The sequence below is a fragment of the Penaeus chinensis genome, chromosome 17 (genome assembly GCF_019202785.1).
Source record: "Penaeus chinensis breed Huanghai No. 1 chromosome 17, ASM1920278v2, whole genome shotgun sequence".
Lineage (NCBI taxonomy): Eukaryota > Metazoa > Arthropoda > Malacostraca > Decapoda > Penaeidae > Penaeus > Penaeus chinensis.
In genome coordinates, this window is record NC_061835.1 from 6,428,815 (window position 1) to 6,451,031 (window position 22,217).

General features: G+C 41.0%; 6 non-coding genes across 6 annotated transcripts; all 6 read left to right on the forward strand.

The window, feature by feature from the left end:
• Positions 1 to 1,512: 1,512 nt before the first annotated feature.
• Trnan-guu lies at positions 1,513 to 1,586 on the forward strand. The gene has a single exon. It is a non-coding gene; the product is annotated as a tRNA-Asn (tRNA).
• A 7,445-nt stretch (positions 1,587 to 9,031) lies between these two features.
• Trnan-guu lies at positions 9,032 to 9,105 on the forward strand. Its single transcript has one exon. It is a non-coding gene; the product is annotated as a tRNA-Asn (tRNA).
• A 7,082-nt stretch (positions 9,106 to 16,187) lies between these two features.
• Positions 16,188 to 16,261, forward strand: Trnan-guu. Its single transcript has one exon. It is a non-coding gene; the product is annotated as a tRNA-Asn (tRNA).
• Positions 16,262 to 17,013: 752 nt separating this feature from the next.
• Trnan-guu lies at positions 17,014 to 17,087 on the forward strand. The gene has a single exon. It is a non-coding gene; the product is annotated as a tRNA-Asn (tRNA).
• Positions 17,088 to 20,092: 3,005 nt separating this feature from the next.
• Trnan-guu lies at positions 20,093 to 20,166 on the forward strand. The gene has a single exon. It is a non-coding gene; the product is annotated as a tRNA-Asn (tRNA).
• An 836-nt stretch (positions 20,167 to 21,002) lies between these two features.
• Positions 21,003 to 21,076, forward strand: Trnan-guu. The gene has a single exon. It is a non-coding gene; the product is annotated as a tRNA-Asn (tRNA).
• The last annotated feature ends 1,141 nt before the right edge of the window (positions 21,077 to 22,217 follow it).

Consider the following 22,217-nt stretch of genomic DNA (forward strand, 5'->3'; position numbering starts at 1 on the left):
CCGGGGCCCCCTTTAAATTTTAAACCCCCCCCCCAAAAAAAAATCCAACCCCCTTTTGGGAATAAAAGGGGTTTGTACCAGATTTTTCCCGAAAAATGTTTAACTTTTTAAGTTTTTTGGGAAAAAAAATTTTTTTAATATTTGTTAGGTTTTTTTGTTTTTAAAATTTTTATGTATGTAAATTTTTTGTTCCTTTTAAATGTTATATTTTACCCCTTATAATTAAAAATAATATTCTAAAAATTTTTACAAAAAATTACTTAATATAAAAACATTACAAAAACATATAATTTTTTTACATATTTTTTGTTTTGTAAACATGGTTCATGTGTACATACATATGTATTACATATATCTTTTTTTATATGTTTTTTTAACCCGACACCCTTATTATTATAATTTATCCCTTTTATTATGTTTAAAATTTTTATAAAAATATTATATTTTATTTTTTTATTTTTTTTATATATATATTTTAAACACTGAAACACCACCCGCAACACCCATAACCCCCTTTATATTTCAGACACAAATACAAAACGGACACATTTACAATTTTAAAATATATTTTTATTTATATATATTTATATATATGCACACATGTACATGTACACGAAGTACTCCCAGATACTAGTCCTTACCGATGGTTTGATCCTGTGGAGTTACAGTCACGTACATAAATCGCTTCGTGAGTAAAGCTTCGAAACATTCCTAGCGTAAATACTAGTGGTCCCGTTATCTGGATTCCCGAGACAAGGACAGAGAGAGAGAGATATAGAGAGAAAGAGAGAGAGAGAGAGACAGACAGAGACATCACAAACACTTAGGCAGACCCATATCCATACACAGACACAAACACTATTAAACACACAATTATAGGGAAGCACACAGTCAGATAACGTTAATTCGATACAACGACAGACCAAGTAAATTAAGAGATAGATATTATGAATATATTTACGCATGGCTGGGAGTTTGAAATAGGGTATTGTGTGCTTCAAAGGGTTCAAGGCATTTATGATCTAAAAAGCGTAATTTTAAGTAAAACCTTCAGTTCTTTTGTGAGGAAGTATCTTTTGTTATTATCATTATTGTTACTATTTTTAATTTTTTTACTTTATCAATGTTTACAAGTGTAGGTGGCGTTTTATGTGTGACATTCATTGAAGATAATTTGCTTTGCTAAATAAACCACAGTATTTTGGAAATCCAAGAGGATTATTTCTGGTGGTTGGATGCAGGTACTGCTCTCCTTTACATAATTTCGCTTTGCATTTTCTGAATAGAATTTTGCATCATAAAGAGAAATGAAAATTATGCTACACGAACTGAGTTCGTGGAAGCTATAGTATATAAGGAACCCAAATAAATTCGGTTGAAACAAACAATATAGGGTAGGGATAGGACAAAAATTTCAAATACATACAATTTGCTAAAAGTCTGATTTGGCCTCAGATTACATTACATAACTAGTTAAGATTTCCTTGAATTGATTTTCGCCATCATACTGTGGCCTCCGTGGCACAATTGGTTACCGCGTTCGGCTGTTAACCGAAAGGTTGGTGGTTCGAGCCCACCCGGGGGCGCTTCTTTTAAGGTTCATTCTAACATCACTATAATCACTGACATAAGTCCCCCCTTGAAGAAGACGGGAATTCTTGTCATGCCATTCTGGCAACAGTGCAGCCGGTCACGAAAGGGGTGTGGTGGTTTGGTTTGCGAAGTTCTAGCTTCGCCCGGGCCTTCTAGATATGGCCCGGCCTGTGTCAGCTTTTTACGGCTATCTCATTGAGTTGTCTGACACTCGGTGCTTACCGTGGCGGCGGGATTGCCAGCAAGCGCTCCTGCCGCCATGGTGTAAGCATTTCGCATAGCCTCTTTACCAGCACGGCGGCTGTTATGGGCGGTCCATGTCTCAGGAATTGTGTATGGTCACAATTTTCTAGGTAGTGGACTAGTGTGGCGTTCGGCTCGCCGCAGTGCTTGCAGCACCATTCATCGCGTTCGATTGTTGGGATAATCTGCCATGCACAGTGGTAACCTAGGCGCATTCTGTGAAGAATGACTTCGGTACCTCTGTTGCTTACTTCAGAGATTGCCAGTGGTTCGTAGCCTGTGGCGTCTGAGTACCAGCTGGCCGAGGGGGAGGTTCTCGTTTCCTCTCTGTGGAGCTGCCGTAGGAAGGTACGACCGACCAAGGCACACTTCTCCATAAGTAATTTTCGGCTCGGTTTTATCGTCATGGGATTTGGGGGCATACCCCTGCCAGCGACGGCTAGTCTGTCAGCAAGCTCGGTTCCTCTGATGCCGATGTGGCTTGGGACCCAGTTGATGATAATTCTTCTAGCCTGAGCAAGAATTCTCTGTGCCATTGTGAGAATCGTGGTCAGTAGGTAGATGTTGTCTGTGGGTGAGCTGTGCTGAAGACAGTCAATGGCTGCCCTGGAGTCTGTGTGTATGACCACGTGTCCTTCCCTTAGGGACGCGTGGCCTAGGGCTCCCATGATTGCAACTGCCTCTGCCTGTAGCGAGGAGGCGTTGTCTGTTACCCTCATGGATCGCGTGGCATCCCTAGCTGCAAAGCTGGCGCCTGCAGTGTGGCTCAAGGGATCGACCGATCCATCCGTGTAGTATGTTCTACTACCCGGAGGAGTGATGGCTGCAATGACCCTGTGGGCTTCTGCCTTTAGGCTAAGCATGGGGTATAGGCTCTTTTTCATTGACAGGTTCATTATGTTGAACTCTATCAGGCTCAGTGCCCACGGCGGGGCTTCGGCAAAGTCGGGGTGGGGGGAGTCCATGTTCTTAGCAAGAAGCTGTTCTTTGAGCTGATGGCGTATCAACACCCTGGCTGTATGAGACAGCCAGGAGTTGTTTGCAACGAGCTCGTTGTCTTGTTCGAGGCATCTGACTAATTTTTGTCTTAGGCTTGTGTTCCTGGGAGCCTGGATGACCTTTAACAGGAATTGTGTTGCCATTAGATCGATTCGTGAGTCCAGGGGGAGAAGGTTTGCTTCCATCAGGAGGTTGAGGACCTTCGTCCACCTTGGGGCACCCAGAATGATCCTGGCAGCTTCATTTTGGACCGTTTCTAATTTGTCTGTGTGCTTTTTCTTTGCAGCAATTAGAGCAACTGAGGCAAAGTCCACAATGGGCCGGACAGCATGTACATAGAATGATCTTAGTACTTTGTGTCTGGCCCCTAAGCGTCTCCCAGTCATTGCTCTCATGACGGACAGTCTTGCTTTGGTTCGGTCAACCAGGTACTGGACCTCCTTATGAAAGGAGAGGGTCCGGTCTATCCTTACCCCAAGGTATAGGTAGTCCTGGACCCATTCTAATTCCACTCCCTGGATTTTCAGTCTTGTGCCTCGAACTCTCTGTCTCAGAGCCATGGCTTTGGATTTGGCTGCAGAGATCTTTAGTCCTGTCCTACAACACTCCTCTGACACGAGGTCCAGACAACGCTGGGCTTTATTCTGGCTGCGTGGTCCAATGGAGGTGATAGCGAGATCGGCTGCATACGAGATGATTTTGCACCCCACTGGGAGGTTTATGTTGAGGATGCAGGACATTAAAGTGTTGAATAGGGCTGGACTGAGAACCCCACCCTGTGGCGTTCCATTTTCGAGCGGCATGTGCTGTGATAGGTGACCCTGGAATTTGACATTGGCAGTCCTGTTCCTGAAGTAGTCACCTATCCAAGCCAAGAGCTTTCCTCTGATTCCCTTCTGGATCAGGCTTTCCTGAATGGCAAGTGGACTTGCCAGCTCAAAAGCCTTCTCCAGGTCAAGGAATACGACCACAGCTGGGCCCTTGCTGATTGTGCTTAAGAGCGTGGCTATGCTGTGTGCTGTGCCCATGCCCCTTGTGAACCCGTGGAGGTGTTCGTGCGGGGGTCCCGTTTTCATTGAAGCCGGTTTAGTACCATCCTCTCGGCCGTCTTGGCCAGGCAGCTGAGCAGAGAGATGGGGCGGTACTTCCCCGGCTCCTTTGGTTTTGGGACGGGAGCTATGGGGTAGAGTGGAAGTTTCCCAGGACTTGTTGATGAGTTGCAAGAGTGCACGTCACCTGCTAGTCCTAGGTGGGAGATAATGGGGTACGAGATCCCATCAGAGCCCAGGGCTGTGTTGGAACTGGTTTTATAGGCTTTCCTTAGTTCCCTCAGAGAAAAGATAACGTCTGAGTTATCGGGTTCGGCTGCCCTTTCTCTGATATGAGCGTGTCTGTCTAGCTGTAGACGCTCGTGTCTTGCCCTCAGCTCGGCTGGCAGACTGTTGCTGCTCGTTCTCGCAGAGAACTCGTGCGCCAGTCTGTTAGCCTCTGTTTGGGGGTCGTGATGGGTGCACCTCGGGGCTGAGCGGCTGGTAGCTCGCTTGACCCGTTGCCACAGCTCTGAAAGGGTGGTTTGGTGATCTTGTCATTGAAGTACCAGGCGTCTTTGTTACTTCTGGACCCAGGCCGAGTTTTGGGTATGGTCTGTGAGGCTGCTTCATTAATGGCGTTTAGCAGGCTAGCTTCGAGCACTTCCACATTTTCGATTTGTGGGGGATTGTTGCATCTCAGACAGAGGGCCAAGGCGTTTTGAAACGCCTGCCAGTTGGCCTTGTCTGTTTTCCATCTTGGATTCGGTCTTAGGATTTCGGCTGGGCCAGCATCCACGAGGGTAGTTATAGTGCCGTAATGGTCACTTGTGACGGTCTCTTCGACACGCCAGCCAATCCCCCCCACCAGAGTCGCAGTGGCCAGGGTGAGGTCTAGGACCCCTCCTCTGACATGCGTTGGCTCTTGGTTGTTGAGGAGAGCGATCTCAGGGAATCTCTCTAGCACGTCGGCTATGTGATAGCCGGCCGCATCCGGTGCCCGGCAGGGAGCCAGGATGGGGTGGTGTGCATTGAAGTCTCTCCCTATGATCACTCGGTCATGTGCAGCAGAAGCACAGACCTGGCTGATGTCTAAGCTTCTACAGCGTGGCCGGCTGTACACGTCGTACAGTTTGAGGGGCCTCCCAGCCAGGTGAACCTCGACGGCAAGGGATTCAACATCGTCTCCACAGTGCGATGCATCGGCTATTGCGGAGCAGGGGATTGTTGCTCTCACAAGGGTGATCAAGCCTCTCTTGCCAGGTGTTCGTGGCAGTGTGAAGGCATGGTACCCTGAGAAGCGAACAGTGTCCACTGTTAATGTCTCCTGGAGCATGACAATGTCAATGTTCCTTGATCGCACTACTGCTTGGAGAAAAGCGTTCTTTGCAGAGAAGCTATTGATGTTCCACTGTAAGATGCTTAGATGGTGTGTCATGATGTTACTCAGTGATAGTTACATCAGAGACATCGTCGGAGTCTGACAACTCCATTGCGAGGTCCTCGCTGGTTGAGGGCTCCTCGTCTGTTGTCAGGCTATCCTTGGGTCCACTGGGAGGTGGAGAGCCTTTGGTAGCTCTGACTTTAGTTGGTTCAGCTTTTCTCTCAGGCTTTTTCTTGGCTGGCCTTGCTGGCCTTTCCTGGGCAAGGTCAGCGTGATCTGGCTCTGGCTGCACAGATTCAGCCTGTTTTGGCTCTGCCTGTGAAGGCATGGCCTGGTTTGGAGTGGGGAGGGGAGTCTCGTCCAGGGGTGAGGGTGAGGCTGGTTTTGCTCTAACCAGCTTTCTTCCCTTCAGGGCTGCGACAGTCTGGGTCATTGCCGTCATGGCGACCGAAACTGCCTTCTCGGCCTCCTCACTCGACCTCCCCAGGGCTGTTGCTACTGCTGAGACAACAGCAGTTAACAGGAGAGTCATATCGTCCTCGTCAAAGAGGAGATGATCATCTGTTGGGGAGGTTTTTGTGGTGCTCTTAGAACCTTTTTTCTTTAGTTTCTTTTTCTGCACCTTTGGCATTGTCGGAAACTCCTTTTTGTTGGAGACATCCGGTGTCGGCTGGGGGGCGGCTTCCTTCCTCTTAGGAGGTCGGGAGGTCTTATAGCTTTCGTTCCTTCCCCAGACATGGGTGCCCGGTGGGGCAGGAACAAAGTCTGGTCGGTTTTGAGCAACCTCTTGTCGCCTGAGGGCTGCCTCGTTCCTGACAGAGCAAGTCAGGCTCCAGGCATGATGCTTCTTGGCACAGTTGGGACATTTGGCTGTTGTGTCCCTCTTTTCCTCTTTGTATGCCTTGAGGCATACCTCTGTGTTGTGTGCCTTGCTACAGACACCACATTTAGGCTTGGCTGTACAGTTAGCCTGGTGGTGACCGTATTTCTGGCACTTGAAACACCGAAGTGGTTCTGGCACATACGTTCGAAGGTTGTAGGTGCCCCAGTTACCCAGATCAAGGGTAGTGGTTGGGGCACCTTTCATGGTCACCAGGACTTGCCTGGTTGGGGTCTTCCCCTTCGACATTCGGGAAGCCTGCACGACCTGTGGGTGTGAAGCGATCAGCTCCACATCGTACGAGACTGAGAAGCCAAGTAGCACCATCTTAGTTCTCTTTTCCTCGGGACTTAGTGGGGAAAGACTCACTTTCTTTGGGCATTATGATCATGCCCTGATCTCGGGCGACCCGGATCGACAACCGGATTTTCCGTTGCAACTCCAATGCCCTGACCAGTTGGTAGGCATTGTCGAAACCTTCGGGTTTAGCTGGCACTTTGAGCTGGGCGAAGCGTTTAGGGAGTCCCGACTCTTCATCAGAGTCGGTCTCCGGCCTCGGACGCATCGGCCCGCCCTTTCGGCTTTCGGGCTTGTTTGTGGAGGCAGGAGCTGATGCGGCTGGTTCAGCCTGCTCTCCCCTCTCAATCGGGGAGGCCGTCTGTGAACTCAGGGGCCTCCCTGGCTTAACTGAGTCAAGATGTCTGACTATTCGGTAGATAGACCCATTGGCTTCGGTCTTGTCCACCTTAGCAGCAGGGGTGACAGTGTCATCCTGTGCATGGGGCTTTCTTTTGCCACCGGAAGGCACATATGCCTTCATGGTGACTGCCGTGGTCTGGGCCTTGCGCGGTTCGTCAACATTTTTATCAGTCTGTGGGGGGTGTTTTATAATTTTTTCCATAAATTGGTAAGTGCTTCATCCTCTCACGCCCCCACCCACCACGGAGTCCAACAAGGAGAAGCTGAGTGTCAGAATCAGTGTCTAACAGCAACAGGAGTGATGAGAGGATATACGCAGCCAATAGCCATTGTGACGGCGCTCACGGACCATTGTGAGTGCCAATGGCGGCATGACTGCTTGACCCTAGCCTCCCGGGGGAGACCAGCCGATTGACCGTGACCGGGCCGGGATCAGGCCGCCTGTCTTGCTGGAATAGAGGACCAAAGAGGCGTGTTGCTAGCCGCAGGGCGTACTCGTTCACGGCATCGCTCAACCTCCAGGACTCCCGTCTCCACAGCGCACAAGGCTGCCACGCACGGCAAACGCGTGGGTAGGTGTAAACCCCTGGGGAGAGACCAGAGGGGATGCCCTTCCACCTACGAGACATCATTGTTTGGAGCCCTTTTGCTCAGCCCTCTGAGGCAGCCACCCAAAGGTTGCTTCACCGCAGTGAGGGAAGAGGAGTCTTGCACTTTTACCAGGCAGTTCCTTTCATCCCTCTGAAGCAACCACCCAAAGGTTGTTTCACCTCAGTGAGGAAGGAAAGGACCTGTGTCTTTTCAAAGTAGTTCCCCCTTCCCTCTGAAACAGCCACCCAAAGGCTGTTTCACCTCAGTGAGGGAAGGGAGGTTTTGCGTTCTTGTCAGGCACTTCCTTTCGTTCCCCTGAAGCAACCACCCAAAGGTTGTTTCACCTCAGTGGGGAAGGAAAGGACCTGTGTCTTTTTAAAGGGATTCCTCCTTCCCTCTGAAACAGCCATCCAAAGTCTGCCTCACCTCAGTGAGGGAAGGGAGGTTTTGCGTTCTTGGCAGGCAGTTCCTTTCATCCCTCTGAAGCAACCACCCAAAGGTTGTTTCACCTCAGTGAGGAAGGAAAAGACCTGTGTCTTTTCAAAGTAGTTCCCCCTTCCCTCTAAAACAGCCACCCAAAGGCTGTTTCACCTCAGTGAGGGAAGGGAGGTTTTGCGTTCTTGCCAGGCAGTTCCTTACATTCCTCTGAAGCAACCACCCAAAGGTTGTTTCACCTCAGTGAGGAAGGAAAGGACCTGTGTCTTTTCAAAGTGTTTCCCCCTTCCCTCTGAAGCAGCCATCCAAAGGCTGTTTCACCTCAGTGAGGGAAGGTTTTTTTTTTGTCCTTTTGCCAGCTGGTTCCTTTCATCCCTCTGAAGAAACCATCCAAAGGTTGTTTCACCTCAGTGAGGGGGGTGGGGGCGGTACTCGGAAACCATTCCGGACGTCTAGACGGGAGCGAGCCCGCGACCTTTGCCGTGCAGGCTCTGTTTAGCCGGTCACGAAAAGAGGTGAACTGCCTTAGGAGAGAGTCGATGGGGTCAGACACACTCATATTGATATATATATATATATATATATTTGTAAATGCACACACACACACACACACACACACACACACACACACACACATACACACACAATGTATACATATATATATTTGTATAAATATAATATATATAAACAGTATGTACATATAAGTATCGATGTAGCTATGTATGTATATATATACACACTGTTTAAGTATATGTTTGCACATGTCTATATAGACGCAGATACACGCATACATATACATATATATATATATATACACACATACATGCACATATACATCCATATACACACACACATATATATAGTGCAACACACATATACATACATATATATCTATATATGTATATATACATATACACATACAAACACATATATAAATGTGTGTGTACATACACACCAACACACGTGTGTGTATATATTAATTTACGCTGTGCTATTTCACTCAATTTTGCATATTCATAAGGATTTGTCGCTGGAATTTAGTTCAGTGTAACTCTCCTTTATATAAATGCGTTTTACATCTTCCGAACGAAATTTTGCTTCAGTCAAGGAAATGAAAATCATGATACACAGGTAGCGTTTTTGGAAATTGTATATCCAATACTCTAGCTTACAGTATAACCCTCCGTGGCACAATCGGCTAGCGCGTTCGGCTGTTAACCGAAAGGTTGGTGGTTCGAGCCCACCCGGGGGCGTGTCTTTAAATATTGAAGTAGTTCCCTCATGAAATAAAGTACACCTTAAGGAATACAGGAATATGTGTGTGACTTTCGAGATTCATTCTGACAATGCTTCATGCTTTCAATTTGGGAAAAAGTAAAACAAAAATGAACACTATGATTAAGAGAGTTTACCTGGAATAAAATATGTCTGCAATATCACTCTCTCATAAGCACACAAATATATGTATATATCTTATCCCACAACTAGATAGGTAGTGGGTGAGGCAATCGTAGATAAGATAGTAGGTTGAGAACAACCAACAATGATAACGTAAGTAACTACTCCCCTGGTGAAGGATCATGGGTCAGTCACCCCAGTAAAAGACGCAACATGGCGCCTAGTAGTTAGTCAAAAACCGCGTCGATGATGGTACTAATATGAATGAATGAAAATGATCTCACAACCATGCACTACTTTGCAGGGGTTAGGTGTTTGGGAATATCACCCTTGCTTGATTGGATCTTTCATAATCAACAGCGGTCCAATGCGCTACCACTTGAGGCATGGCGGCGCCTTTTACAACACCTTTTAAACTGAAGCAGTTGCTCACAAAATAAGTTCCCATTACGTAAGACAGGAATATGTGTGTGTGACTTGCATTGTTCATGTATGTATGTATGTACATGCACACGCACGCACACACATGCACCATTATATATTATAGATAAATATATATACATTCACAATAAACATACACACACATATATAGATTTATACATGTATTTATGTATGTACACATGTGTACATATATATATATATATATATATATATATATGCATTATATATTTAGTTTCATATATATTTTTTTTATATAGACACATGTGTATACATATATATATATATATATATATAATTCATATGTGTATGTATGTACACATACACACACACACATATAAATATGTATCTATTTATGTATATATATATTTAAAGACTGAAACACACACGCGCGCGAACACCCATACCCACATTTATATACAGACACAAATACACCACACACATTTACAGACAACATATATAATATATATTTATATATACACGCATGTACATGTACACATATCACAAAGTGCCCGACCTTCAAATAACATTAATCCCCAAGATCGGTGCCCTGCAAACTCAGCGATCTTGGCATTGCAGGTAATCTTTTGGCGAAATCGCCATGAGCTGCCCCGAAGCGTCTACCATAATCATTCTAAGCAGAAGAGTTAGCATGATACAGGTGTCTGCTTAACACTACCCACAGCATAGATGTTCTGCGACGCACTTGACCCAAAGGTGACGAAGTACTCCCATATACTAGTTCTTACTGATGGTTTGATCCTGTGGAGGTACAGTCACGTACAAAAGTCGCTTCGTGAGTAAAGCTTCGAAACTTTCCTAACGTAAATACTAGGGGTCCCATTATCTGGATATTCCAGACAAAGGCAGAGAAAGAGAAAGAGAGAGAGAGAGATAGAGACATCACAAACACCTAGGCAGACCCATATCCATACACAGACACAAACACTATTAAACACACATTTATAGGGAAGCACACAGTCAGATAACGTTAATTTTATACAACGACAGATACAAGTAAATTAACAAAAAGATATGAATATATTTACACATGGCTGGGAGTTTGAAATAGGGTATTTTGTGCTTCAAAGAGTTCTTGGCATTTATGATCTAAAACGCGTGACTTTAAATGAAACCTTCAGTTCTTTTGTGAGGAAGTATATTTTATTATCATTATTATTATTATTTTTTTTTTTTACTTTATCAGTGGTTGCAAGTGTAGGTGACGTTTTATGTGTGACATTCATTGAAGATAATTTGCTTTGCTAAATAAACCACTTTCAAGACGATTATTTCTGGTGGTTAGATGCAGGGACTGCTCTCCTTTACATAATTTCGCCGTGCATTTTCTGAAAATTTTGCATCATAAAGTTAAATGAAAATTATGCTACACGGAGTTCGTGGAAGCTATAGTGTCAAATAATTGCAGTTAAAGGAAGCAATGAACAGTAAATAGTGGGAATAGGACAAAACATTCAAAAACATAATTGCACATAATGACTTGCGAAAAGTCTGAACAGGCTTCATATTACCTTACATTAAGATTTCCTTGATTTGATTTTCGATAAATACTGTAGCCTCCGTGGCACAATTGGTTAACCGAAAGGTTGGTGGTTCGAGCCCACTCGGGGGCGTCTCTTTAAATACTGAAGCAGTTGCTCATAAAATAAAATATCCCTTAAGGAATACAGGCATATATGTGTGACTTTCGGGATTCATTCTGACAGTGTTTCATACTCTTTTATTTTCGTTTAATTTGTTTGTTTTATTGGTTCTACTTATAGTTCATGCACTTGATTCATATTTTATTTCGTTTTGTATTATTTCAAGGTCGTGTTTTACTTTTTTTTTTTTTTTTACGATTTCACGATTTCACAGTTCGTGACGTGACACTGCATATTTGAATAATCACTGTTTTGAATAATTCAATTAATAATTTTACCTTCTAGTAATGACTCTAGTAATAATCTAGTAATAATCACTCACATAAGTCACCCCTTGAAGAGGACGGGAATTCTTATCATACTATTCTGGCAACAGTGCAGCCGGTCACGAAAGGGGTTGAATTGCCTTAGGAGAAAGCTGATGGGTCATGCACACATTTATATATAGACATATATATATATATATATATATACATATATATACATACACACATATATATATTTGTAAATGCACACACACATACACATAGACTAAAGTGATATATATATATATATATATAAGTATACACACATAGATATTGATATGGATGTTTATGTTTATATACATCTTTGTTTAAGTTTATGTTTACACATATATAGACAGACACACATACACACACACATATATGTATATATATATACACACACTTGCATGCATACATACACATAAATACACACATATATACACAATGCAACACACACACATATATATTGCAACACATAATTGTATATGTATATATATACATATATAAAAACACACACTCATGTATATATTTAAATGTGTGTGTACACACACACACACAAACGTGTGTATGTATTAATTTACGTGGTGGTATTTCACTCAATTTTGCATATTCATAAGGATTTGTCACTGGAATTTAGTTTGATATTCTCCTTTATATATATGCGTTTTACATTTTCAAATAAAATTTTGCTTCAGTCAAGGAAATGAAAATCATGCTACACAGGTAACGTTTTTGGAAATTGTATATCAAAAACTGTAGTTTGTAACATAACCCTCCGTGGCACAATCGGTTAACCGAAAGGTTGGTGGTTCGAGCCCACCCGGGGGCGTGTCTTTAAATATTGTAGTTCCCTCATAAAATAAATTACACCTTAAGGAATACAGGAATATGTGTGTGACTTCCGAGATTCATTTGACAATGTTTCATGCTTTCAATTTAGGAAAAAGTTAAAATATGATTAAGAGAATTTAACTGGAAAAAATATGTCTGCAATATCTCTCTCTCATAAGTACACAAATATGTGTATATATCTTATCACACAACTAGATATGGTAGTGGGTGAGTCTATCGTAGATAAGATAGTAAGTTGAGAATCACCAACAATGATTACCTAGCAACTACTCCCCTGGGGAAGGATCATAGGTCAGCCAGCCCAGTAAAAGACAGTCAACTATTTGATGTCAACATGGCGCCAAGTAGTTCGTCAAACACCACGTCGGGTGATGGCACGAATAAGAATAAATGAAAATTATCTCACAGCCATCCAATACATTGCAGGGCTTAGGTGTTTGGTAATATCACCCTTGCTTGATTGGATCTTTCATAATCAACAGCGGTCCAATGCGCTACCACTTGAGGCACGGCGGCGCCTTTTACAACACCTTTTAAACTGAAGCAGTTGCTCACAAAATAAAGTACCCATTACGTAAGACAGGAATATGTGTGTGACTTGCGTTATTCATGTATGTATGTATGTACACGCACAAGCACGCACACACATACACCCATATATATTATAAATAATTATATATACATTCACAATAAACATAAACACATATATTTATACATATGTATTTTTGTATGTACACATGTGTACATATATATGCATTATACATTTACTTTCATATAAATATTTTTTTTTTTTTTAAACAGACACATATGTATATATATATATATATAATTTATCTGTGTATATATGTATACACACATGTATATATGTATATGTATCTATTTATGTATATAAATATATTTAAAGACTGAAACACACACGCGCGCGCACACCCATACCCACATTTATACACAGACATATACACCACACACACATTTACAGACATCATATATAATATATATTTATATATACACACATGTACATGTACACATATTACAAAGTGCCCGACCTTCAAATAACATTAATCCCCAAAATCGGTGCCCTGCAAACTCAGCGATCTTGGCATTGCAGGAAATATTTTGGCGAAATCGCCATAAGCTGCCCCGAAGCGTCTAGCATAATCATTCTAAGCAGAAGAGTTAGCATGGTACAGGTGTCTGCTTAACACTACCCACAGCATAGATGTTCTGCGATGCACTTGACCCAAAGGTGACGAAGTACTCCCAGATCCTAGTCCTTACTGATGGCTTGATCCTGTGGAGGTACAGTTCCGTACAAAAGTCGCTTCGTGAGTAAAGCTTCGAAACTTTCGTAGCCGAAATACTAGGGGTCCCATTATCTGGATTTTCGAGACAAAGACAGAAAGAAAGAAAGAGACAGACAGACAGACAGACAGAGACATCACAAACACTTAGGCAATCCCATATCCATACATAGACACAAACACTATTAAACACACAATTATAGGGAAGCATACAGTCAGATAACGTTAATTTTATATAACGACAGACACAAGTAAATTAACAGATATATATTATGAATATATTTACGCATGGCTGGGAGTTCAATGCGTTTCGAAATGGGGTACTGCCCTAGTCCTTACGAAGGAGTGCATGATGTAAAACCATCATCACACAGATGTACATACAGACACATGCAGAAAATTTAGAAAAGGAAAGAACAACAAAACAACAACAACAACAACAACAAAGAAACGGAAGAAAAAGGAAGCAGAACAACACCAAAAAGCAAAATAAAGAAAGAAAAGAAAAAAAAATGTACATATATGTTAGCACACATATATGCATATTATTTTAAATGAATTCGGTAATACTTCGGATCAAATGTTAATAGTCCTCTTTCATGTACATAAATGCATTGTGTGCTTCAAAGGGTTCAAGGCATTTATGATCTAAAAAACGTAATTTTAAGTAAAACCTTCAGTTCTTTCGTGAGGAAGTATCTTTTATTATTATTATTATAATTTTCTTTATCAACGTCTACAAGTGTAGGTGGCAGTATTTTGCTTTGCATTTTCTGAATAGAATTTTGCATCATAAAGATGAATGGAAATTATGCTACACGGACTGAGTTCGTGGAAACTCTAGTACATAAGGAACCCAAATAATTTCAGTTAAAAAAAACAACATATGGTAGGGATAGGACAAAAAATTAAAATACATACTTGCACACAATTTGCTAAAAGTCTGATTTAGCTTCAGACTACATTACATAACTAATTAATATTTCCTTGAATTGATTTTGGAAATCATACTGTGGCCTCCATGGCACAATCGGTTAGCGCGCACACACACACACACACGTACACACACACACATACACAATATATATATCTATTTGTATAAATATAATATCTATAAACAGAATGCACATATAGATATCGATGTAGCTATGTATGTAAATATACACACTTGATGCAGGCGTCTGCTTAACACTACCCACAGCATAGATGTTCTGCGACACACTTGACCCAAAGGTGACGAAGTACTCCCATATACTAGTCCTTACTGATGGTTTGATCCTGTGGAGGTACAGTCACGTACAAAAGTCGCGTCGTGAGTAAAGCTTCGAAACATTCCTAACGTAAATACTAGGGGTCCCATTATCTGGATTTCCGAGACAAAGACAGAGAGAGAGAAAGAGAGAGAGACAGAGACATCACAAACACTTAGGCAGACCCATCTCCATACACATACACAAACACTATTAAAAACACAATTATAGGGAAGCACACAGTCAGATAACGTTAATTTTATACAACGACAGACACAAGTAAATGAACAGATAGATATTATGAATATATTTACGCATGGCTGGGAATTCAAAGCCTTTCGAAATAGGGTACTATCCTAGAGTGCATGATGTAAAACTAATCATCACAGACGTACATACATACACACACAGAAAATAAATAAAGGGAAAGAAGATGAACAAGAAAACAAAGAAACAGAAGAGGGAGAAGAAAAAGGAAGCAGAACAAACAAAAAAGCAAAATAATGAAAGAAAATAAAAAAAAGTACATAGATGTTAGCACATTTTTTAACTGGATTCGTAATACGGATTCGGATCAAGTTTTAATAGTCCTCTTGCATGTACATAAATTAAATGTATTGTGTGCTTCAAAGGGTTCAAGGCATTTATGCTCTAAAAAGCCTAATTTTAAGTAAAACCTTCAGTTCTTTTGTGAGGAAGTATCTTTTATTATTATCATTATTGTTACTATTATTATTTTTTTACTTTATCAATGTTAACAAGTGTAGGGGGCGTTTTATGTGTGACATTCATTGAAGATAATTTGCTTTGCTAAATAAACCACAGTATTTTGGAAATCCAAGAGGATTATTTCTGGTGGTTGGATGCAGGTCCTGCTCTCCTTTACATAATTTCGCTTTGCATTTTCTGAATAGAATCTTGCATCATAAAGAGAAATGGAAATTATGCTACAAGAACTGAGTTCGTGGAAGCTCTAGTATATAAGGTACCCAAATAATTTCAGTTGACAGAAAAAACATCTGGTAGGGATAGGACAAAAATTTCAAATACATACTTGCACACAATTTGCTAAAAATCTGATTTAGCTTCAGACTACATTACATAACTGGTTAATATTTCCTTGAATTGATTTTCGTAATGATACTGTGGCCTCCGTGGCACAATTGGTTAGCGCGTTCGGCTGTTAACCGAAAGGTTGGTGGTTCGAGCCCACCCGGGGGCGCTTCTTTTAAGGTTAATTCTAACATTACTATAATCACTCACATAAGTCCCCCCTTGAAGAAGTCGGGAATTCTTGTCATGCCATTCTGGTAACAGTGCAGCCGGTCACGAAAGGGGTGAACCGCCTTAGGAGAAAGCTGATGGGTTATGCACACACTCAGATTGATATATATATATATATATATATATATATATTTGTAAATGCACATACACACACACACACACACACACACACACACACACACGTACATACACAAAGTATATATATATATATATATTTGTATAAATATACTATATATAAACAGAAAGTATGCACATATAGATATCGATGTAGCTATGTATGTATACATACATTTATTTAAGTATGTCTAAATAGACGCAGACACACGCAAACATATACACATTCATATATGTAAACACACACATACTTGCATACATACATGCATATAAATACACACATATACATACATATATATGTATATATGTATATATACATATATACATACAAACACATAAATGTGTGTGCACACACACACCAACACACGTGTATGTACATATTAATTCATGCTGTGGTATTTCAAACAATTTTGCATAGGACTTGTCGCTGGAATTTAGTTCAGGGTAATTCTCCTTTATATAAATGCGTTTTGCTTCTTTCGAATGCAATTTTGCTTCAGGCAAGGAAATGAAAATCATGATACACAGCTTGTGTTTTTGGAGATTGTATATCCAGAACTCTAGCTCACAATATAAGCCTCCGTGGCACAATCGGTTAGCGCGTTCGGCTGTTAACCGAAAGGTTGGTGGTTCGAGCCCACCCGGGGGCGTTTCTTTAAATATTAGAGTAGTTCCCTCATAAAATAAAGTACACCTTAAGGAATACAGGAATATGTGTGACTTTCGAGATTCATTCTGACAATGTTTCATACTTTCAAGTTTGGGAAAAAATTAAAAAATGAACACTATGATTAAGAGAATTTACCTGGAAAAAAATATGTCTACAATATATCTCTCTCAAAAGCACACAAATATATGTATATATCTTATCCCATAACTAGATACGGTAGTGGGTGAGTCTATCGTAGAAAAGATAGTAAGCTGAGAACCACCAACAATGATTACCTAAGCAACTACTCCCCTTGGGAAGGATCATGGGTCAGTCACCCCAGTAAAGGACACAGTCAACTACATGATGTCAACATGGCGCCAAGTAGTTCGTCAAACACCGCATCGATGATAGCACGAATATGAATGAATATTATCTTACAGCCATGCACTACATTGAAGGAGGTAGGTGTTTGGGAAAATCAATAGCACCTTTGCCTGATTCGATCTTTCATAATCAACAGCAGTCCAGTGCGCTACCACTTGAGTCACGACAGCGACTTGTACAACACCTACATTTCACCTGTATATGCATGTTTATATATTACATTTATATATATTTAGCTGTCTATACCTATATATATATATATATATATAATATATATATATATGCATTAATATGTATGTATGTACACGCACGCACGCACACACGTACACACGTAGATTTCAAGAAAGCCTTCGACCTGGTTGACCACACTACGGTCATCTGAAAAGCAGCAGCTTCCACGGACATCAGGGATTGCCTCATCTCCTGGTTGACAGACTTTCTTTCCAACAGGCTATAGGCCGTGCGCGTGCAGGGTCTAGTTTCCAGCCCTCTGCCACTCACGTGCAGAGTCCCCCAGGGGACTAGAATGGGGCCCCTATGCTTCCTTATCATGATTAACGACGCTTTGCTGGATACCGAGCATCGCTGGAAATACGTGGATGACTCGACCATCGCCCCCGCCATTGACAATTCCTGCCCTGAACACTCTGACATCCAGCGCACCCTCGACAACCTCCTCTCCTGGACCACCGCAAACCACGTCACTATCAACCGCCAGAAGTCGGTCGTGATGCAGTTCGACTCCTCCACCGACCCCGCCCCCGCGCCCATCCTCACGCTGGACGACCACCCACTCGATGTAGTCTGCTCTTCCAAGCTGCTCGGCGTCACCATCTACGACATCGCCTTGACTACCCTAGGCCTCACCTCCCTCGCAACTCACTACACAACCTCACTGCAGCAGTTTGGCCTGAAGTTGGTGGTTCGAGCCCACCCGAGGGCGCTTCTTTTAAGGTTCATTCTAACATTCTACTATAATCACTTACACAAGTCCCCCCTTGAAGAAGACGGGAATTACTGTCATGCGACCTGCTGCCCCCCGACGCGCCGCCGCCTCGCCGGGCCCTACGAGCCGCCAACTGATGCCCATCAGGGACCGCACTGGCCGCTACCACCGGAGCACAATGCCAACTCTAGTCCGACTCATCAACGAGCACTAGTCCAGCTCCTAGCACACCTGCATTTGCACTTGTCTTTTGTTATTTTGGTTATTTTGTTGTTATAGATTGTTAGTTTATTTTGTTGTTTATATGTGTTTATGTATGTATAGTTTGTCTCTTTATCAATGTATATTTTCAGCCTCTGGCTGAATGAAAATCAATAAACTGATGATTATTATCATATACTTAAATATATACACATTCACAATAAACATACACATATAATTATACATATGTATTTGTGTATGTACACATGCATACATGTGTACATACATATGTATTACATATATACTTTCATATATGTTTTTTTACACAGACACCCCTATATGTATATAATTTATCTATGTATTATGTGTGTATGTATACATACATATGTATATATGTATCTGTATTTCTATTTATGTATATATATATTTAAACACTGAAACACACACGCACGCACACCCGTATCCACATTTATATACAGACACAAATACACCACGCACACATTTACAATCATATATATATATATTTATATATATTTATATATATGCACACATGTACATGTACACGAAGTACTCCCAGATACTAGTCCTTACCGATGGTTTGATCCTGTGGAGTTACAGTCACGTACATAAATCGCTTCGTGAGTAAAGCTTCGAAACATTCCTAGCGTAAATACTAGTGGTCCCATTATCTGGATTCCCGAGACAAGGACAGAGAGAGAGAGATATAGAGAGAAAGAGAGAGAGAGAGAGAGACAGACAGAGACATCACAAACACTTAGGCAGACCCATATCCATACACAGACACAAACACTATTAAACACACAATTATAAGGAAGCACACAGTCAGATAACGTTATTTCGATACAACGACAGACACAAGTAAATTAAGAGATAGATATTATGAATATATTTACGCATGGCTGGGAGTTTGAAATAGGGTATTGTGTGCTTCAAATGGTTCAAGGCATTTATGATCTAAAAAGCGTAATTTTAAGTAAAACCTTCAGTTCTTTTGTGAGGAAGTATCTTTTATTATTATCATTATTGTTACTATTTTTAATTTTTTTACTTTATCAATGTTTACAAGTGTAGGTGGCGTTTTATGTGTGACATTCATTGAAGATAATTTGCTTTGCTAAATAAACCACAGTATTTTGGAAATCCAAGAGGATTATTTCTGGTGGTTGGATGCAGGTCCTGCTCTCCTTTACATAATTTCGCTTTGCATTTTCTGAATAGAATTTTGCATCATAAAGAGAAATGAAATGATGCTACACAAACTGAGTTCGTGGAAGCTCTAGTATATAAGGAACCCAAATAATTTCGGTTGAAACAAACAATATAGGGTAGGGATAGGACAAAAATTTCAAATACATACTTGCACACAATTTGCTAAAAGTCTGATTTAGCTTCAGACTACATTACATAACTGGTTAAGATTTCCTTGAATTGATTTTCGCCATCATACTGTGGCCTCCGTGGCACAATTGGTTAGCGCGTTCGGCTGTTAACCGAAAGGTTGGTGGTTCGAGCCCACCCGGGGGCGCTTCTTTTAAGCTTCATTCTAACATCAATATAATCACTGACATAAGTCCCCCCCTTGAAGAGGACGGGAATTCTTGCCATGCCATTCTGGCAACAGTGCAGCCGGTCACGATAGGGGTGAACTGCCATAGGAGAAAGCCGATGGGGTCATCCACACTCATATTGATATATATTGTAAATATATTATAAATATATTGTAAATATATTGTAAATATATTGTAAATATATTGTAAATATATTGTAAATGCACACACACACACAAATATTCACAATGTATATATATATATATATCTGTATAAATATAATATATATTTAAACAGCATGCCCATATAGATATCGATGTAGCTATGTATGTAAATATACACATTGTTTAAGTATCTTTGCACATGTCTATATAGACGCAGACACACGCATACATATACTCACATATATGTGTATATATACACACATACTTGCATACATACATGCATATACATACACATATTTATAGTGCAACACACACATTTACATACACATATTTATAGTGCAACACGCACATATACATACATATATATGTATATATGTATATATACATATACACATACAAACGCATATATAAATGTGTGTGTACATACACAGCAACACACGTCTGTATGTATTAATTTACGTTGTAGTATTTCACTCAATTTTGCATATTCATAAGGATTTGTCGCTGGAATTTAGTTTGTAATTCCCCTTTATATCAATGCGTTTTACATCTTTCGAACGAAATTTTGCTTCAGTCAAGGAAAGGAAAATCATGATACACAGCTGGTGTTTTTGGAGATTGTATATCCAAACCTATAGACTGTAACATAAGCCTCCGTGGCACAATTGGTTAGCGCGTTCGGCTGTTAACCGAAAGGTTGGTGGTTCGAGCCCACCCGGGGGCGTGTCTTTAAATATTGAAGTAGTTCCCTCATGAAATAAAGTACACCTTAAGGAATACAGGAATATGTGTGTGACTTTCGAGATTCATTCTGACAACGGTTCATGCTTTCAATTTGGGGAAAAGTTTAAAAATGAACACTATGATTAAGATAATTTACTTGGAAAAAATATGTCGGCAATATATCTCTCACACGCACAAGAATATATGTATACATCTTATCTCACAACTAGATACTGTAGTGGGTGAATTTATCGTAGATAAGATAGTAGGCTGAGAATCACCAACAGTGATTACCTAAGCAACTACTCCCCTGTGGAAGGATGATAGGTCAGTCACCCCAGTAAAAGACACAGTCAACTACATGATGTCAACATGGCGCCAAGTGGTTCGTCAAACACCGCATTGATGATGGCACGAATATGAATGAATGAAAATTATCTCACAGCCATCTACTACACTGCAGGGCTTAGGTGTTTGGGAATATCACCCTTGCTTGATTGGATCTTTCATAATCAACAGCGGTCCAGAGCGCTAACACTTGAGGCACGGCGGCGCCTTTTTACACCTTTTAAACTGAAGCAGTTGCTCACAAATAAAGTACCCCTTACGTAAGACAGGAAAGTGTGTGTGACTTGCGTTATTCATGTATGTATGTATGTACATGTACACACACACACACACACACATACACCCATATACATCATAGTTAAATATATATATATTCACAATAAACATAAACATATATATAGATTTATACATATGTATTTATGTATGTACACATGCACACATGTGTACATACATATGCATTATATATTTACTTTCATATATATTTTTTTACACGGACACACACACACACACACACACACACACACACACACACACACACACACATATATATATATATATATATAAGTTATATGTGTATGTATATATACATACACATATGTATATATGTATATGTATCTATTTATGTATATATATGCAAACACTGAAACACACACACATTTATATACAGAGACAAATACACCACTCACACAACTCAGCGATCTTGGCATTGCTGGTAATCTTTTAGCGAAATCGCCTTGAGCTGCCCCAAACCGTCTAGCATAATCATTCTAAGCAGAAGAGTTGGCATGATACAG